The sequence below is a fragment of the Siphateles boraxobius genome, unplaced genomic scaffold, assembly GCF_051911475.1.
Source record: "Siphateles boraxobius isolate OS27281-9 unplaced genomic scaffold, OSU_SipBor_1 6, whole genome shotgun sequence".
Lineage (NCBI taxonomy): Eukaryota > Metazoa > Chordata > Actinopteri > Cypriniformes > Leuciscidae > Siphateles > Siphateles boraxobius.
Window position 1 is genome coordinate 1,563,097 of NW_027509186.1, and position 18,480 is coordinate 1,581,576.

An 18,480-nucleotide genomic window follows, 5' to 3' on the forward strand; every position below is an offset into this window, starting at 1 on the left:
TCAGTCAGTGCAGACGGCATTGGTGCAGGTGTAGGTGCTGATTGTGCTTGAGAAGAGGTGGGACTGACGTCCAAATCAAGTTTCCGTATTGTAGTGGTTATCACGTTCGCTTTACACGCGAAAGGTGCTCAGTTCAAAACTGTCCGGAAACAAGTGGAGGCATTTTAAATATAAATGCTGCAATTCGCTATAACACTCTTACTTTTGAGACAGGTGAAGGCCATCGTACCAAGGAGCTGTAGGCAGACTGCCATGCCGAATGACCTCTGTTCTGTTGTTTGTGGAATTTACAGACTGTCACACTGCCTGCAGGGCAGATTATGGGAAGGAGCCATCTTCTAACAAGCACATCTGTCTCATCAATAGGTTTCTGTAGTGTAGTGTTCATCACATTCGCCTAACACGTGAAAGGTCCTCGGTTCGCAACCGAGCAGAAACAGCGGTTGGATTCTGACAGAAACTGTTTGCCACGCTAGGTGGGTGCAGCACTCATTTCCTTTATATGGTTTTTAATAAGCGTGCACCTAAAGATTTATGTCTGCAACATGAAGACTGTTTCCGTAGTGTAGTGGTTATCACGTTGCCTCACACGCGAAAGGTCCCCAGTTCGAAACTGGGCGGAAACTGTGGGTGGTTTTTGCAAAAATATCGTATGTGATGTTCTGTTGAGCAGGTCGGTACACTTGCAGGAATGTTTGTGGTTTAATCTCTTTAGAAAAGGACAAAAATAAAACAAATGACCATTGAGGTTTCCTGTGTTTCGCTGTAATCCAGCAATTCGCTACAAAACCCTTACTTTTGAGACAGGTCAAGGCCATCGTACCAAGGAGCTGTAGGCAGACTGCCATGCTGAATGACCTCTGTTCTGTTGTTTGTGGAATTTACAGACTGTCACACTGCTTGCAGGGCAGATTATGGGAAGGAGCCATCTTCTAAAAAACACATGCGTCTCATCAATAGGTTTCCGTAGTGTAGTGGATAACACGTTTGCTTTACAATTTTTCTGAAATGTCATGACTTGAAATTCCAGGTGCCATAGAATCCCATAAATTGCACTAAAGTGTTACTTTAAAGGTCATGTACTGCAGGTCAGTGTTACTTTAATGTTTGGTTAATTCTAGCATGAACTGAATTGCAGTGCTTTGTCAACATTACTGCATTTCTGGATAAACTTGCCAGAGGGTTAAAGACTCTAGCTTGAGCCTGCAGCCAAAGGTTAGGTTTGTCAGAAGTGGGATTCGAACCCACGCCTCCAATGGAGACTGCGACCTGAACGCCAGCTGCCGAAGGATAGTCTGTCAAAATGGGGATAATGTTGAACAATGTTGAACGCCACAGCCAATCACGTTGACGCGCTATAACATTTGCAGCCAATTAGAGAGCGCCATTCTCGACATTATAACATTTGCAGCCAATCAGAGAGCGCCATTCTTGACTTTTTCCTTATCATTTTCGACATTTGACCAATCAGAGTACAAGGAAATGTCGATGGCACGTTTACGCTTAGCACCGCTAGGAGGAGGAGTCAGGAAGCTAGCCGAGTGTCAATCAAGTTGCCGAACTGAGCCGAAGGTGTACGAAGTAATGACATATCCTGAGGGGCGTGTCAGAGGTCAAAAAGTTCAGACGTCGAGCATCACTGTCACAGAGGTTAGGCAGCATCATTTTAACGGAGGACTGCGAAACTTATTTTCGGACAATGTAATTTTATATTTGTATATATTATAATTGTAAATATCGTGTGTGCTTTTTTTAAGAAATAATTTGTATTATAGTAGTTTTGTTCAAAACGATATAACCTAACCGTTAGCCCCCCAACAAAAAAATGTCTGGCAAAAAATCCCATAAAGCCATGTCAGATACTGACTGGATTGCAAGGCTTAAAAAAGTTTGCAAGCACAGGAGTTTGGCCATCAAATGAGGGTAACAGGCCAGCTCCTCGACAGAAAAAGTGGCATGACGTGTACCAAAGGGTGAGTGTGCTTTTGTCACCTTTGCATGATGTAATAATTGTAATCCTAATCATTTAATTCTATGTCATCATTATTTATAGATATGTATGTAGATAATGTTGCAGGTATGTGAGATTTATGTTTATTTATGTAAAAAAAAAACATTTTTTTTGCACTGGGAGATTCAGAGATTTGAGGCAGTGGGGGTGGGGATGTTGAGTGAATGGATGTTTTTTTGAAGGTGTGAAATGTTCCTCTCTTGTTCTTTTAAAGGAGGATACAAACTTTACTCACTCTTTATCTCTAATTTTACAGTTTGTATCTCCCCTTCAAAGAACATGAATAAAATTAAATTACACACTACAATAAATTAATGTGGCATTCATACTGATAAGTTAGAAATGCATGTATTCTATATTATATGTGTGATAATGTTTACAGATTGAAAGATGTCCGATGCAGTCTCGCGGCCAGACAACCTTGCTCGGAGCGGTCCCAAAGTGCATATGTGGTTTTCACACTTAAAAGGTAACAATGTAAAGATGTAACTTGTATTTTTTTTATATATATATATAATTTACTGAACAAATTCTTCTCGTTCAACAATTATTGTAGCCTATGTATTTTTGTGGTTGTCTTAAGCAGGCCACAGCCTCTATTGGACAAGCACCAAGGGTTGTTGAACAACAGTCTGCCGCTACTGGACCAGCACAGGAGGTCATGGCGCAGAGTCAGCGTCAGCTCCCACCCCAGCCTACTTCTAAAATTATACCAAGTTTGTCAAAGGTAATAACATTTTTTTATATATATATAATTGCAGTTTTAATATACGTTTAGTATAAAGGTTTAAGTTCAGTGGAAATGGCTGGTATGTTTTTACACCTACCTGCCAGCTGTGACACCTTGTACAGGGGCGGCTGTAGTCTGCTTATTGGTCAGTTTCACTGTCTCAGGTTGGTTTAGATCAAGTAAAATGGTGAAAGAACAATGTAACCTATGTGATCTCTCTTTCTTCTCTGGGCTCTGCTCTTGCATTCTCCTCTTCCTCTCTAATTGGGCTTTGCCATTATGCCATATGCCATAAACAATATTCCAAACCTTAGATACAGTATAAAAACCTCGGCTTCTTCAATGATATCAGTTCAAAAACAATATATCTCAGCTGATAATAAACAAACAATTGAATAATTGACACACACCTGATTTATGTTGGATAAATTGGGCCAACCATAGCTGATTCCAGTCTGGCTTAGACTCAGTTGCAGGGGTTATTTTTTTCTGTTACATTGACACTTATACAGTAAAAGGAGGACTTTGAGGAGTGATGTTTTTGGAAACAGAAAAAGACAAACACTGTAATGTCTGGACGAGGAAGAGTAAGAGCAAGGGGCCCAGGGAGAAGAGCAGGCCCAGTGAGAGTTGCAGTGAGAGGTGCAGTGAGAGGTGCAATGAGATGTGCAGTGACAGATGCAGTGAGAGATGCAGTGAGATGTGCAGTGACAGATGCAGTGACAGATGCAGTGAGAGATGCATTGAGAGGTGCAGTGAGAGGTGCAGTGAGAGATGCAGTGAGATGTGCAGTGACAGATGCAGTGACAGATGCAGTGACAGATGCAGTGACAGATGCAGTGAGAGATGTGCAGTGAGATGTGCAGTGAGATGTGCAGTGAGATGTGCAGTGAGAGATGCAGTGAGAGATGCAGTGAGAGGTGCAGTGAGAGATGCAGTGAGAGGTGCAGTGAGAGGTGCAGTGAGATGTGCAGTGAGAGGTGCAGTGAGAGATGCAGTGAGAGGTGCAGTGAGAGATGAGAGGTGCAGTGAGAGGAGCAGGGCCAGGGAGAAGAGCAGGCCTAAGGAGAGGGCAAGGTAGAGGTGTAAGAATGTGTGGTGGTGGCATTCCAAGGGCTGCAAGAACAGTAGTCAGTGATGAAATTCGTGCCACTATCATTGACCATGTAATCAACCACGGTCTTTCACTAAGAGAGGCTTGTAAACAGTGAAGGGGAAAAAAACTGATTTGCTTTTTACTGGAATACTGTACATGTGGACATACTGATCCCAACCAATAAATTTAGTGTAAAATGGTGGATTGCATGTTTTGTATGCAAATACCTGTAAAACTGAAACACAAAAGTCTATGAAGTTTTTGTAATACAATAGCCAGTATTTTGAAACCTGTTGTACTTTGATTGACTGCATGTACCTTGTGAAGTGAAAACAAGTGTTATTCTTTGACAGAATAATTTCATTCTGAGTCAGATTTCCAGTGTTTTGGTAAAGTTAGTGTGTGCAGAGAAAGATGTGTTCTATTTTGAAATGAAGAGTTAGTATATATTTACAGTTTTTTTCAATTGTTTACACGCAATTTTGAAAACCTCTACCTCCTTCTCCTCTTCCTCTACCTCCTTCACCTCTTCCTCTACCTCCTTCTCCTCTTCCTCTACCTCCTTCTCCTCTTCATCTACCTCCTTCTCTTCTTCCTCTACCTCCTTCACCTCTTCCTCTACCTCCTTCTCCTCTTCATCTACCTCCTTCACCTCTTCCTCTACCTCCCTCTCCTCTTCCTCTACCTCCTTCATCTCCTCTTTGAGCCCCCCCTCTTATTCTCACTCTTCTTCTTCATCTTCTTCTAGCTCCTTCCATTTTTGTTGAAGACAGGTGAACTCACCTGCTGCCTTTTATAGCACTCCTGAGTGATGCGTTTTCAAATTAACACATGTGTGCTTCCACGCCTGATGGATGTGCATATCCAATTCATTCATTAGTGTGGTCAATGGCAATCCGGGGCTTTGTAATGACAAGGAAGTAACCTCACAATCCTTATCTGTGTCTAAGGTGTGAAAATGTGTGTAGAGTTTTACAAATCACTGTGTGTAATGTTTTGCTAAAAGGGTAAAGCAGACATTGTGTGTAATGTTGTGCAAATCTGTGGAGGGGTTTTGCTCATTGGAGTAGAATTTTGCAAATTAGGTGGAAATTTTTATTTTAGTGTGTAAACAATCATAAAAATCTGTAACAAAATGTGTTCTTGAGAAGAAAATTATCCATTCGGCCAATTGTGTTTTGTTGGTGTGAGTCTGTGTTAAGAGTTTAGGAAAAAGTATCTGAAGTATGGGTAAGCGCTTGTTAGCGATTGAAAAAAACTGTAAATACTTTTGAAAACAGATTCAAATAAGCGGCGATCCTAAATTGCAATATTATTTCCCACTATTACTGTTTTTGACTGTATTTTAATCATATTTCAAAAACAAAAAGAATCTTACTGAACATAGACCTTTAAACAGTATTGTATAATTCCATCTAGGATTAGTTAAAATTATTGGACAGTTATGACTGTTTCTTTCTCTTGTTATATATGCAACATATATTATATTTCATTGCATGTTGTCTCGGTAAGTAATTTCAAATTTTATTGGTCCAAAATAATTGAATTTGCATATTAACTGTCACAACTCAGTAGAGTCACACAAATTAGTGCTAGCAGCTGACACAATTCTGAAAACTATTGGAACAAATGTATACATTTTATTCTATAACCTTAAGTACGTATTTGACATCCAATATTTTCTATTTTATATGAGGGTAGTCTTGGATAGATAAAGCGGTAATTAAATAAATGACCTGCTAGACTAAATGTTTTGTCTTTTTCCTTCACAGACTACTCCTTCGGGGGCATTACTGCAAGATGCATCTGCAGTTCGACTGCATCGTTTGTGGTCGGACACTTTGCCACCAGAGGATCACAGGTGGATTGCCAGCAGGCTTTTTAAAATGGGGCCCAAGGGAAAACCAGAGCTTCGAGACAACCTACAGCTCGGGTATTACCCACCACAGCCAGCACTTATTTACAACCAGGCTCCAGCTCCAGACAGATTTTTTTGTCATGCTCTGTTGCTGTGGATGCCGTACAAGCTGTGGAAGATCAAGGCTCTCTGTCCCAATTCTGCCTGCGGGCAGCATCAGCTGACTGGAGGCGGTCTGCACAAAAGGGCACGGCAGGTTCTGGACATCGATAGGATGTACAACATGGTCACAGAAACCCTCATCTGTACGAAGTGTAAAGCCTCGCATGTGTCCTGGAGTCAGACTGTCCTGCAACAGCTGGATCTGGGCCATCGCTCTGAATTTCGGGTCATCCTCACGCGGAAGTAAGGGCACTTTAATTCCACATCCAGTTGATAGCCCATCATCACATATGTTTGCAAATACTTTACAAATCAATTATGTAAAATATATGAATGTGTGGATTTTGCTTTTCCTAAGGTATGCCTGTGATATTAGAGTCATTCGGCTCCTGCGTGAGCGTGGCCTAGGCAACAGTCCCACGCGGGTCATCAAACAGCTGCGTGAGAACCACAGTGAGGAGTGGCTCCAGCGTATGGCCCGGTACACCACCCAATGTGTGGACTTCCTCAAACGACCCGGGGTGTTGCAAATACAATTCCAGGAACCCCCAGAGCCTACAGTGGTCCCAAGCTGCAAGTGGCTGCTCACCGTGTACAGCCAAGACATCCTGACAAGGCTGGATGAAATCCATGCAAGGATAACATCTACGTATGGTTCAGTCTTGAAGATGGATTCCACTAAAAAGGTTAGCAGGGGATTTTTGTTAATTTATGGTGTTTACTGTTATATCATTATCAGAGCATGAGTATCATATTCTACATGGTGTGATGTTTCATTGCATTGCATGCTTCCTGTCATCTACTGCAGATCACTAAGAAGCTGGCTGGGACGGCAAGGGGAACGGGACTCTGGCTTACCTCTGTTGGCAATGAGTTTGGTCAGGTGCTCATGAGTGTGCTGACAGCACAGGAAGGAGCAGGACTGGACATGATGGTCGATGGTCTGGTGAAAAGGTACCAGCAGGCTAGTGTGGATCCACCTGCTGTTTTGTACGTGGACTGTGGCTGCTGCATTGATGTGGGTGAGACCAAGCTGAAAACCAGATTCAGAGGATGGCCTGATCTCATGATTCGGTTGGACATCTGGCATTTTATGCGCAGGATTGCCATGGGGTGTACAACTGATGCCCATCAGCTGTATCCCATCTTCATGTCACGGCTGTCAGCGTGCATTTTTGAGTGGGATGCGGCTGATGTTTCTATGCTTCGCAAAGCAAAGAGAGAGCTGTTGATATCCCAGGGTTGGCCTGCGCTGACAGATGAAGATGTCAACAAGCATCTTACCAGGAATGAGCTGGCACTCCATTGCCGGAGGAGGACCTGTGGAGAGGAGACTACCATCCTTCTCCTTGAGCGGCTGCTTACAGAGCTCCTGAGCAGCAAGGGCAAAGACTCCCTGGGTGTTCCTCTCCTGGACCGAGAAAGGATGGAGCACATCTGGAATGTCCAGAAGAAGCATGTGAAATGCATTCAAGACCCCCCTGGTGTTGTGCTCTATACAGAGACAGGGAGCCTAAACAAGGGAGGTGTGCTTCTGAAGACCTACAGATGTGCCAGAGGCTCCACTTCTCTCGAGTCCTTTCATTTACACCTGAACCGTTTCATCCCAGGTATTGTCTTTGTCACACACACTGTGCATGTGTAAAGAAAGAGCATTAAGTGTTTTTGTGTGTTCTTTTAACACCTCCTAAACACTGTTGTGTCTATTTACAGGGACCAGTGCAAACAGTCTGAACTTTCAGATTTATCTGCTTGAGGGTCTACACCGGTGGAACCAGGACCGGGAGGCTGCTTCCCTGTCATCGGAGCCATCAGCTTTGCGCAGCTACACAGGAGAACTTGTTCACTGTGTAAACGGCAATTATGAAAAGCTGTTTGGCAGGAAAGTGGTCCCCACGTTTTGTCCCCCTGCATGTTACACCGGTGATAATTATTTTATATATTTTTTATTTTATCAACTTGCAATTTCTGTGTAGCCTCCGTCTATATGTCAGATTTAACCCTATAGAGTCGATTGTATCATAATTGATATGCAAGTTTCTAAAGGACTCTAAATGATCAACATGATCAAAAATTTTTAGGAAACATGCCCTCTGTCGTCTGATTGATTATAGTCTTTTAGTATAATTGTAAAAGTGTCCACCTTCAGCTCGTGCTTCACGTTTCTTTTCATTGTGAAACCTTTACTGATTTTATAAAGTAATTGTAAGAATAACTTTTATATTGTTACTAATATTTAATGACTAGTTACTAGACTGAAGCCGCTTAGGTTCACTTGATTAGAAAATCATGTTACATGTAAATATCAAAATGATCATCAGACTTTTCTCTCAATCATCATTGTATTGCATTTCATTTCATGTTTTGCCCACATAATTAAACGTGTTGGGCCTCTAAATAAAACTGTTTTGTTTTTTTTCTCCTTGACGATGAGCTCTATATTCTCACACTATATGAGCTACTACAAAAGCCTAATGTATCAAATATGATACACAACATTCTATTTAATTTCCGTTTGTTTATTGTTTTTATTTCAGGTGAGCTCATTGGAGTGCAGTATCTGTTCCAGCAGACTGGTCAGGCACTGCAGGACATGAATCCTGACTCTGAGCAGACAGCAGAGCTCATTGAGGACCTCAGTGTGGAGGAGCGAGATGAGGGCTTCTGCGACATCAGCGAGGATCACACAATAGCAGATCCGGAGGCTGTTCTGTCACCACCCTCTTCCACACTGACACTGGGTTCTTCCACCCTGGTCACCAGCAGTGCCACATCTGTACTGGGCTCCACATCCCCTTCACTGATTCCTGACCCCAAACTTGTCCTCACACAGTCTCCTTCATCACCTGGACCCTCAGGGACTGCTGTCACACCTGTTCCCTCTGAAACATCTGTTTCAACTCTCCCCTCAGAGCCAGAGGATGCTGGTCAGGATGTTGATGAAGAAGAGACGGTAAATACTACTCCTTTGTATGTCTTTCAAATTAACTAGAATAATTATGATGAATTAACATCCAGTGCTTTAAATCCAGACTTTCCACATATTTTACATTTAAATGTACAGCCTAAACTCATTTGTAAGCTGCAAATACACATCAAGTCAAGTCATCTTTATTTATTTGGTGCTTTGTAAAATGTCAAGAATGGCGCTCTCTGCTTTGTACTATACAGTGCTTTACGGTGATAAACAGGAAAATAACACAATCAGTTATGGAATTATGCATTAGACAGATGTGATGTAATAATTGTATTGCATGTTTGTGTTTTTTAATAGGCTGTTGACTACCAAAATATCCCGGGTTATCAACATGTGGACCAGCTGGCAGAATATCTGGTGGATCTCCGGGACCACCCAGCCCTCAGCCTGACCAACCAGGAAGCCAACACCATAATTGCTCTTTGGCAGAACCTGGATGACCGGGACAAGGAACGGGTGGTGTATGACAGTCGATGCCGAAAGAGACTGCTGTGTGGACGCTTCAAGGTCCCGAAGAAGCCCACTCACCCTGGTGTAGAGAGCACCACCAGATGTGTGCTGGGTGCAAGCAGCGCACCTGCTCAGTGGCCTGACTGTTGCCGTCTGGTGGAGACCATCTTCATCAGACTTTGCACTGTCCACCCAAGCCCCAAAAGAAAAGGCAAGGGAGCCCTGTGAAGATGGTCTCTGATCCTGCAAGACTATCGCAGGATAAGGCAGCTTTTACTGGGCAACAGCTTGGTGATGGGAGGAACATCCATGCAGCTGGTGGAGGTTAACCAGAACACCCTGATTCAGTGGTATAACAAAATACAGAAAAAGCAGGAGCTGTCTGTGCTGCTTCAGGGCATTCAGTTGCCTCAGCCCCTCCCTGAAGCTCATGAGCCTCTCCAGGTAGCCAAACGTCTACGGACTGAGCCAGAACAACCAGGGGAGCAGCACCAGTACAAGCTACCAGAGAGCACAGCTGGTCAGGCAAAGCAGAGGCAGACTTCTGTTGGGCGACCCCCTCTCAGACCCAAGGCACCAGCGCAGAGTCAGACGTTGCTGACACCATCTGCATCTGGAGCATCACTGCAGATGGTACCAAATATACTTATACCATCAGCACCAGGTTTCCAGGGTGTGCCAATGTTCCAGGCTGTGCCAATGTGCCAGGGTGTGCCAATGTTCCAGGGAGTGCAAATGATCCAGGTCATCCCAATGGCCCAGGGGATGCAAATGGTACAGCCACTGTTACAGCCAACAGCTGTACACGGCACCCGCTTACCCGCTTCACCAGCTGCCAATCCAGACGCCATGCCCAAGAGACCCTACAGGAGAACTGTAGAGGCCAACACTTGCAAAAAATGTGGGCAATTTAAAACAAGTGCAACAGGACATGACCAGTACAGGGGCAGGGTGTACTGCCCACAGACTGAGACTGTTTCAAAAGAGGTGTGGTTAGAGGAGATGCGGAGAACCATTTCCAAATAATGTATATATTTTCATGTATATAGCATCATGTATATAGTGTGAACAGTTGTTTAAATAGTTAATACTTGTGTTGAATATTATTTAACTGTTTTTTTAACGTTATTTAACATTTTAACTTTTTATTTCTTGTTTTTGAAAACCTATTTAACTCTTCATTTTATTTATTTATTTTTAAAACATGTTACCAGTATTTAACATTTTAATATTCATTACTGTTCTGTTGGCATGACTGGAAAATAAAAACAAATTGGCAAGTGATTTCTTTTTGACTTTGACTTTCATATAACACTAGTTCATCAGAACACTGCAACAATATAACTTTTGTATATAAAAAATATAATTTATACATTTTGTTATTCTTGTGATTGACATTTTCAGCATATTAGTTACTATTTAATGGGTTGCATCTTTGTTCATTACAAATAACAGATTTGCAAGTGTCTTGTTTGAATGTAACCTAAAAAATACTTAATCAGATCAATAATAATACAACAACTACTAAATAATAACACTGTTCCATTGGCAATTATATATTTTTATGAAAGAATACCAAAGAAACACAACAAACAAATTACATATGTATATTTTATTAACACTGGAACAGTATGCATTCAAAAAGAATTTGCTTATTTACTTTTACTTTCATATAACACAATATTTCATCAGTACACTGCACCAATATAACATTTGTATTTAAAAAGATAATTTGTCCATTTTGTTATTCTTGTGACAGACATTCTTCATATTAGTTACTATTTAATGGGTTGCATCTTTGTTCGTTGCATAATAATGCAAATAACATTTTTTTTTAATGAAAGAATATCAAAAAACAACAAACAAATTACATATGTATATTTTATAAGCACTGGAACAGTATGCATTTAAAAATTTAGCTTATATACTTTTATTTTATTATAACAATATTTTATCAGTACACTGCAACAATATAACATTTGTATATAAAAATATAATTTGTACATTTTGTTATTCTTGTGAAACATTTTACAGCATATAAGTTACTAATTAATGATTTGCATCTTTGTTCATTGCATAATAATGCAAATAACATTATTTTTCATGATAGAATATCAAAAAACACAACAAACAAATTAAATATGTATATTTTATTAAAACGGGAACAGTATGCATTCAAAAATAATGATCATTTATTCAAATAATAAATATTACAAAAAGTTGTCTTTAGCTGGATTCGAACCCCTGTCTTGGTGCACACCTGCAATAGAAAACAGTGTGATATAAATGCGTGATTTTCACACACGAAGAAACCGGAAAATGTATCATAAGATCTATGCTAATGAAGGCATATCTTTGAACATCAAATTTCAGCCTTTCTTTTCTTCTTTCTCTTCTTCCCCCTCTCTTTTTCTTCCTTCCCCCTTTTCTTCCCTTCTTCCCCACCTCTGTTGGACTATTGTTCCCCAGCTTGAACGCAGCGCCTTAGACCGCTCGGCCATCCTGACATGACGGCCAGTGGTGAGCAGCATTTTTGCACCTACACGGAATGGCAGATGATCTAGAATCTAGGGGTCAACGCTCACCCGAGTAACAGCACATGCCACGTTGGCGCAGTTAGGCAGCGCGTCACTCTCATAATCTGAAGGTCGTGAGTTCGAGCCTCACACGGGGCAGAATGGTGCTTTTTGATACACGGGTCCGTGTAAATAAAGGAGCTGCTTCCTGTATTCCCTTTTATGCCTTTGTCCATTTCTTCATATGCAATGTAATTGAAATCCAGTGTTTTTTTAAGACTAATGTTGAACAAATACAGTAATAGTATTACTCTCATATTCATGTCATATGTGTCAGTGTTGTTACAATGTTTTGTTAAGGCTTATATCATTCCTTCATTCTAATGGCATGTCTTGTTAATGCCAATGTAATGTTTTACATGACATTCCTTGAATCTTGTGTCATGACACTCCACCCCATGCCCCCAAACCCATGACATTTCATTCCAAGAAATTTCCAAGAAACCTTGCCATGAAATTCTACTGCATCTTCTCCCGGTAAACATCACAACATGTTATTTCGTGAAATTCAGTTGAATCCGATTCAATCAACATGTCCATTTTTTCTGAAATGTCATGACTTGAAATTCCAAGTGCCATAGAATCCCATACACTGCACTAAAGTGTTACTTTAAAGGTCATGTACTGCAGGTCAGTGTTACTTTAATGTTTGGTTTATTCTAGCATGAACTGAATTGCAGTGCTTTGTCAACATTACTGCATTTCTTGATAAACTTGCCAGAGGGTTAAAGACTCTAGCTTGAGCCCGCAGCCAAAGGTTAGGTTTGTCAGAAGTGGGATTCGAACCCACGCCTCCAGGGGAGACTGCGACCTGAGCAGAAAGCAGCTCCTTTATTTACACGGTCCCGTGTATCAAAAAGCACCATTCTGCCCCGTGTGAGGCTCGAACTCACGACCTTCAGATTATGAGACTGACGCGCTGCCTAACTGCGCCAACGAGGCATGTGCTCTGACTCGGGTAAGCGGTGAAGCCCTAGATTCTAGATCATCTGCCATTCCGTGTAGGTGCAAAAATGCTGCTCACCACTGGCCGTCATGTCAGGATGGCCGAGTTCAGGTCGCAGTCTCCCCTGGAGGCGTGGGTTCGAATCCCACTTCTGACAAACCTAACCTTTGGCTGCGGGCCCAAGCTAGAGTCTTTAACCCTCTGGCAAGTTTATCAAGAAATGCAGTAATGTTGACAAAGCACTGCAAATCAGTTCATGCTAGAATAAACCAAACATTAAAGTAACACTGACCTGCAGTACATGACCTTTAAAGTAACACTTTAGTGCAATGTATGGGATTCTATGGCACTTGGAATTTCAAGTCATGACATTTCAGAAAAAATGGACATGTTGATTGAATCGGATTCAACTGAATTTCACGAAATAACATGTTGTGATGTTTACCGGAAGAAGATGCAGTAGAATTTCATGGCAAGGATTCTTGGAAATTTCTTGGAATGAAATGTCATGGGTTTGGGGGCATGGGGTGGAGTGTCATGACACAAGATTCAAGGAATGTCATGTAAAAAATTACATTAGCATTAACAAGACATGCCATTAGAATGAAAGAATGATATAAGCCTTAACAAAACATTGTAACAACACTGTCACATATGACATGAATATGAGAGTAATACTATTACTGCATTTGTTCAACATTAGTCTTAAAAAAACACTGGATTTCAATTACAGTGCATATGAAGAAATGGACAAAGGCATAAAAGGGAATACAGAAAGCAGCTCCTTTATTTACACGGTCCCGTGTATCAAAAAGCACCATTCTGCCCCGTGTGAGGCTCTAACTCACGACCTTCAGATTATGAGACTGACGCGCTGCCTAACTGCGCCAACGAGGCATGTGCTCTGACTCGGGTAAGCGGTGAAGCCCTAGATTCTAGATCATCTGCCATTCCGTGTAGGTGCAAAAATGCTGCTCACCACTGGCCGTCATGTCAGGATGGCCGAGTTCAGGTCGCAGTCTCCCCTGGAGGCGTGGGTTCGAATCCCACTTCTGACAAACCTAACCTTTGGCTGCGGGCCCAAGCTAGAGTCTTTAACCCTCTGGCAAGTTTATCAAGAAATGCAGTAATGTTGACAAAGCACTGCAAATCAGTTCATGCTAGAATAAACCAAACATTAAAGTAACACTGACCTGCAGTACATGACCTTTAAAGTAACACTTTAGTGCAATGTATGGGATTCTATGGCACTTGGAATTTCAAGTCATGACATTTCAGAAAAAATGGACATGTTGATTGAATCGGATTCAACTGAATTTCACGAAATAACATGTTGTGATGTTTACCGGAAGAAGATGTAGTAGAATTTCATGGCAAGGATTCTTGGAAATTTCTTGGAATGAAATGTCATGGGTTTGGGGGCATGGGGTGGAGTGTCATGACACAAGATTCAAGGAATGTCATGTAAAACATTACAATAGCTTTAACAAGACATGCCATTAGAATGAAAGAATGATATAAGCCTTAACAAAACATTGTAACAACACTGACACATATGACATGAATATGAGAGTAATACTATTACTGCATTTGTTCAACATTAGTCTTAAAAAAACACTGGATTTCAATTACAGTGCATATGAAGAAATGGACAAAGGCATAAAAGGGAATACAGAAAGCAGCTCCTTTATTTACACGGTCCCGTGTATCAAAAAGCACCATTCTGCCCCGTGTGAGGCTCAAACTCACGACCTTCAGATTATGAGACTGACGCGCTGCGTAACTGCGCCAACGAGGCATGTGCTCTGACTCGGGTGGGCGGTGAAGCCCTATATTGTAGATCACCTGCAAAAATGCTGCTCACCACTGGCCATCAAGTCAGGATGGCCGAGCGGTCTAAGGCGCTGCGTTCAGTTCGCAGTCTCCCCTGGAGGCGTGGGTTCGAATCCCACTTCTGACAAACCTAACCTTTGGCTGCGGGCTCAAGCTAGAGTCTTTAACCCTCTGGCAAGTTTATCCAGAAATGCAGTAATGTTGACAAAGCACTGCAATTCAGTTCATGCTAGAATTAACCAAACATTAAAGTAACACTGACCTGAAGTACATGGCCTTTAAAGCAACACTTTAGTGCACTACACTACGGAAACTTGAGTGGAACGTCAGTCCCACCTCTTCTAGGTTACGCTTGTTCAAAAGCGACTGAAACTATAGACTGCCCAGTGTTTTTAACCTGGCAAAAAGTCGCTAATTTTGTTGTGTTACGACCCTGCGTTCCGCTTGCTCGACTGTTGGTGACGGTTTTGCTCAGAGAGAGCTTGGGAGATCGCACACCCCTGCTTCCTCATTATCCTTAATTATGAAGAGGATAAAACAGTGGATTGAACATCTTCTCTTCACTTTCGTCCAGAGGATTGACAGCCTCTGGCGAAGTCATTCGAACCTTTGATTTACAGCCCATACTAGCCTTCTTTTACTCCCCAACTGGATTATGATTTTTCCCCTTTTGATTTGAAACCCTAGACTTTGTTATATTTAGTTAATTGTGATTTTTGAGGACAAATAAAATCTTGCAAGTCATTTTGGTGTACTTGTTTACTTTATGTATGGCCGAAACGAGCTGGCCGTAACATAAATTGGGAGTCTCGTCCGCGATCCTATCGGGGTAGGAAACGTTGGTAAGTATGGGTTGTATCTGTGTATGTTTTTGTGAATGGTTACCTTTATAAATGAGAACTCTGGTGAATTAGAGTGTTTCCAGCTGTATTGTGAATACAATCCTTCCGACGGAGCACTGTTTGTTGTTTTGTTTTGTTATTTTGCCTTTCTTGTTTTTGGAGGTTATCCTGGGTGGAGATTAAATCTCTGTAGGGGGTACGCTTCCGGACTTTCAGTTTGACTGATAGTTGCAGAGTTCAGCGTTTAATGTCGCCTCGAGCCCGGTACATCTCTGAAGACTCGGTAAGATTTAGTTAGTGTTTTTCTGAGTTAGGAGCTGGAGTTCTCTTATATTATAAATGGTAAATCCATTCTACAAAAATAAAAAAAGTTAAATCGTTGCGTTTGCGCGTATAGTGCAGTTTATTTTGCGCTTACACTGTGTTTTGACTTGTGGGAAGTCTTTGGACATTTTTGTGAATGAGATTGTGTAATACGGTGACGTAGTTCCTTTTTGAAGCAGTGGCTTATGGGAATTGTATTTCGAGTGAACAGCGTCTCACGTGTGTTAGCTAGTAGTTTCGTTTGTCTTATTGTGTATAAAACATACGAACAAAATGTCTTCGGTGGTCGAGGATTCCTTTGCGTGTCCATCAGAAGCTTTGCTTGAGAGTTGTACAAAGGAGCAGTTGGTGCAAATCGCCGAACGCTTGAGTGTTGATTTTACTTCTCAAGAGAAGAGGCTGAAGGAGACTATGGTGACTACTCTGAAGCGGTCACTTGTTGATAGAGGAGTTATAGAGGTAAACACTGAGTTAATCACTCCGAGTGAATCATTTGTGTCTACTCCTGTTGAGGTTTATAGTGAAAGTGAGACAAAATTTCCAGAGTTGTCTTTGCAAGAGAAGCAACTGTGTTTAGATGCCGCGAAATTTGTGCAGAACGTGATGATCGCGCTATGAAAGAGCGAGCGGTAGAGAGAGAATTTGAAGAGAGAAAATTAAATCAACAGTTAGCTATGCGGAAAATGGAGCTTGAGTTAGAGAGGGAACGTGAAGAGAGAACATTTCAGTTAGAGAGGGAACGTGACGAGAGAGCGTTTCAGATAAAAAAGTTGGAGTTAGAATTAGCAGCATAGACAGCTGAAGGTTCACAAGCGAATGTGCCTCCTGTTCCACAATGGCATGCGAATGCAGGTGAACCTGTATTTGACGTTCACAGGAATATAAGATTAGTGCCGCCATTTTCTGAAAAGGAAGTGGATAAATATTTATATCATTTTGAACGTGTTGCTTTGTCCATGAAATGGCCGAAAAGCTTTTGGACTTTATTGTTGCAGTGTGTGTTTACAGGTAAAGCTCAATAAGTTTATTCTGCACTCTCACTGGAACAGATTGGTGAGTATGATGTGGTGAAATTTGCTGTGTTGCATGCATATGAACTTGTGCCTGAGGCATATTGTCAAAAATTTAGGAATTTGAGTAAAGCTGATGAATGTACTTATGTTGAATTTGCAAGAGGGAAAGAGGACCTATTTGATCGTTGGAGCATTTCAATGAAAGTTACAACTAAGGAGCAATTAAGAGAATTCGTGCTCTTAGAGGAGTTTAAACATTGTGTTCCTCATGCTGTAGCTAGGCATCTCACTGAACACAAGGTGAATACACTTTCAGAAGCTGCTATCATGGCTGATGAATTTGTGTTAACCCATGGGTCATTCAGTGCAGTAGGTCTTAAAACCAACAATATGAGTAACTCTAAGTTTTGCTTTCAACCTAAGACAAAGTCTTATGTGATGAGTAGGAATAGTAAGACAACAGTGGCTGAACATTCTAGTAAACCTGCACTCTCACGGGACATGGTTTGCTTTTATTGTAAGAAGCCTGGTCATAAAATATCGGACTGTCTCACTCTCGAGAAGAAAGAGAGATTGTCGAAATATGTTGCTTTGGTTTCTGCTTCATCATTGATTATTGACACTTGTGATGAGAAAGATCGTCATTCATCTAGTTCTAGTGATCAATCTGTTGATCAGTGTATAACTTCTGTTGATTATGCACCCTTTATCATTGAGGGAAATGTGTCATTGCCTGGTTCAAACGAAACGGTGCCAGTACGTCTTCTTCGAGATACGGGAGCTGCGCAGTCGTTTCTTTTAGAGGGAATTTTGCCTATGACTTCTGAAACCGCTACTGGAACTCATGTATTAGTGCGAGGGTTTGAGATGAGGTTTACTGAAGTGCCTTTGCATCGAATCCATCTTTCCTCTGCCATTGTATCTGGTGAAGTAGTAGTTGGTGTTCGTCCTGCACTTCCAGTTCCTGGGATTACATTTTGGGAAATGATTTAGCTGGTGAGAATGTTTGGGGAAGGAGTGATGTGGCAGCTCCACCCATAATAGCATCTACACCTAGGAAATCTGATGTTGGAAATTGTAGAGAATCTCGTGATTTGTTTCCAGCTTGTGCAGTCACTCAATCAATGGCTAAACCATTAATTGAAAATGAAGTTGAAGTTCCACTGCATGACACCTTCTTTTATACTGTTCATACAGGTGACTCAGGATCTGATGTGTCCAAATGTCCTGAGCAGAGAGACCTGAAATCCTGTTCTTCGTTGTCTTGTGATCACAAAGATTCGACAGTGTTGCGACATGAATCTACCGATACATCAGAGGTTCTGTCCACTCCTGAGAAAACCAATGGTGATCTCTCTGATGTTGATTGTTCTCTGACTTCTTTGTTACAGATTTTTCGAGAGGATTTGATTAGAGCTCAACAGAGCGACGACAGTCTTAAAACCTTATTCTCTGAAGTAGGGTCTAAGAAATGTTCTGATCCTCAGTCTTCTTCGTAGTTTCTTGATGATGGTCTGCTTTGTCGGAAAGTGCTGCTGCATGAAGATGTTTCTCTAGAACCTAAAACTCAGATTGTGAGTCAGATCTCAGATCTTTTCTATAATAACTATCTGTTGAATACTCCTGATCAGAGAAAGAAAGTACAAGTATGTCACAGTAATC

General features: G+C 41.5%; 3 non-coding genes across 3 annotated transcripts; 1 reads left to right on the forward strand and 2 right to left on the reverse strand.

Moving 5' to 3' along the window:
- Window positions 1-12,728: 12,728 nt before the first annotated feature.
- On the reverse strand, window positions 12,729-12,802 carry trnam-cau (transfer RNA methionine (anticodon CAU)). Its single transcript has one exon. It is a non-coding gene; the product is annotated as a tRNA-Met (tRNA).
- An 827-nt stretch (window positions 12,803-13,629) lies between these two features.
- trnam-cau (transfer RNA methionine (anticodon CAU)) lies at window positions 13,630-13,703 on the reverse strand. The gene has a single exon. It is a non-coding gene; the product is annotated as a tRNA-Met (tRNA).
- Window positions 13,704-14,683: 980 nt separating this feature from the next.
- Window positions 14,684-14,766, forward strand: trnal-cag (transfer RNA leucine (anticodon CAG)). The gene has a single exon. It is a non-coding gene; the product is annotated as a tRNA-Leu (tRNA).
- The last annotated feature ends 3,714 nt before the right edge of the window (window positions 14,767-18,480 follow it).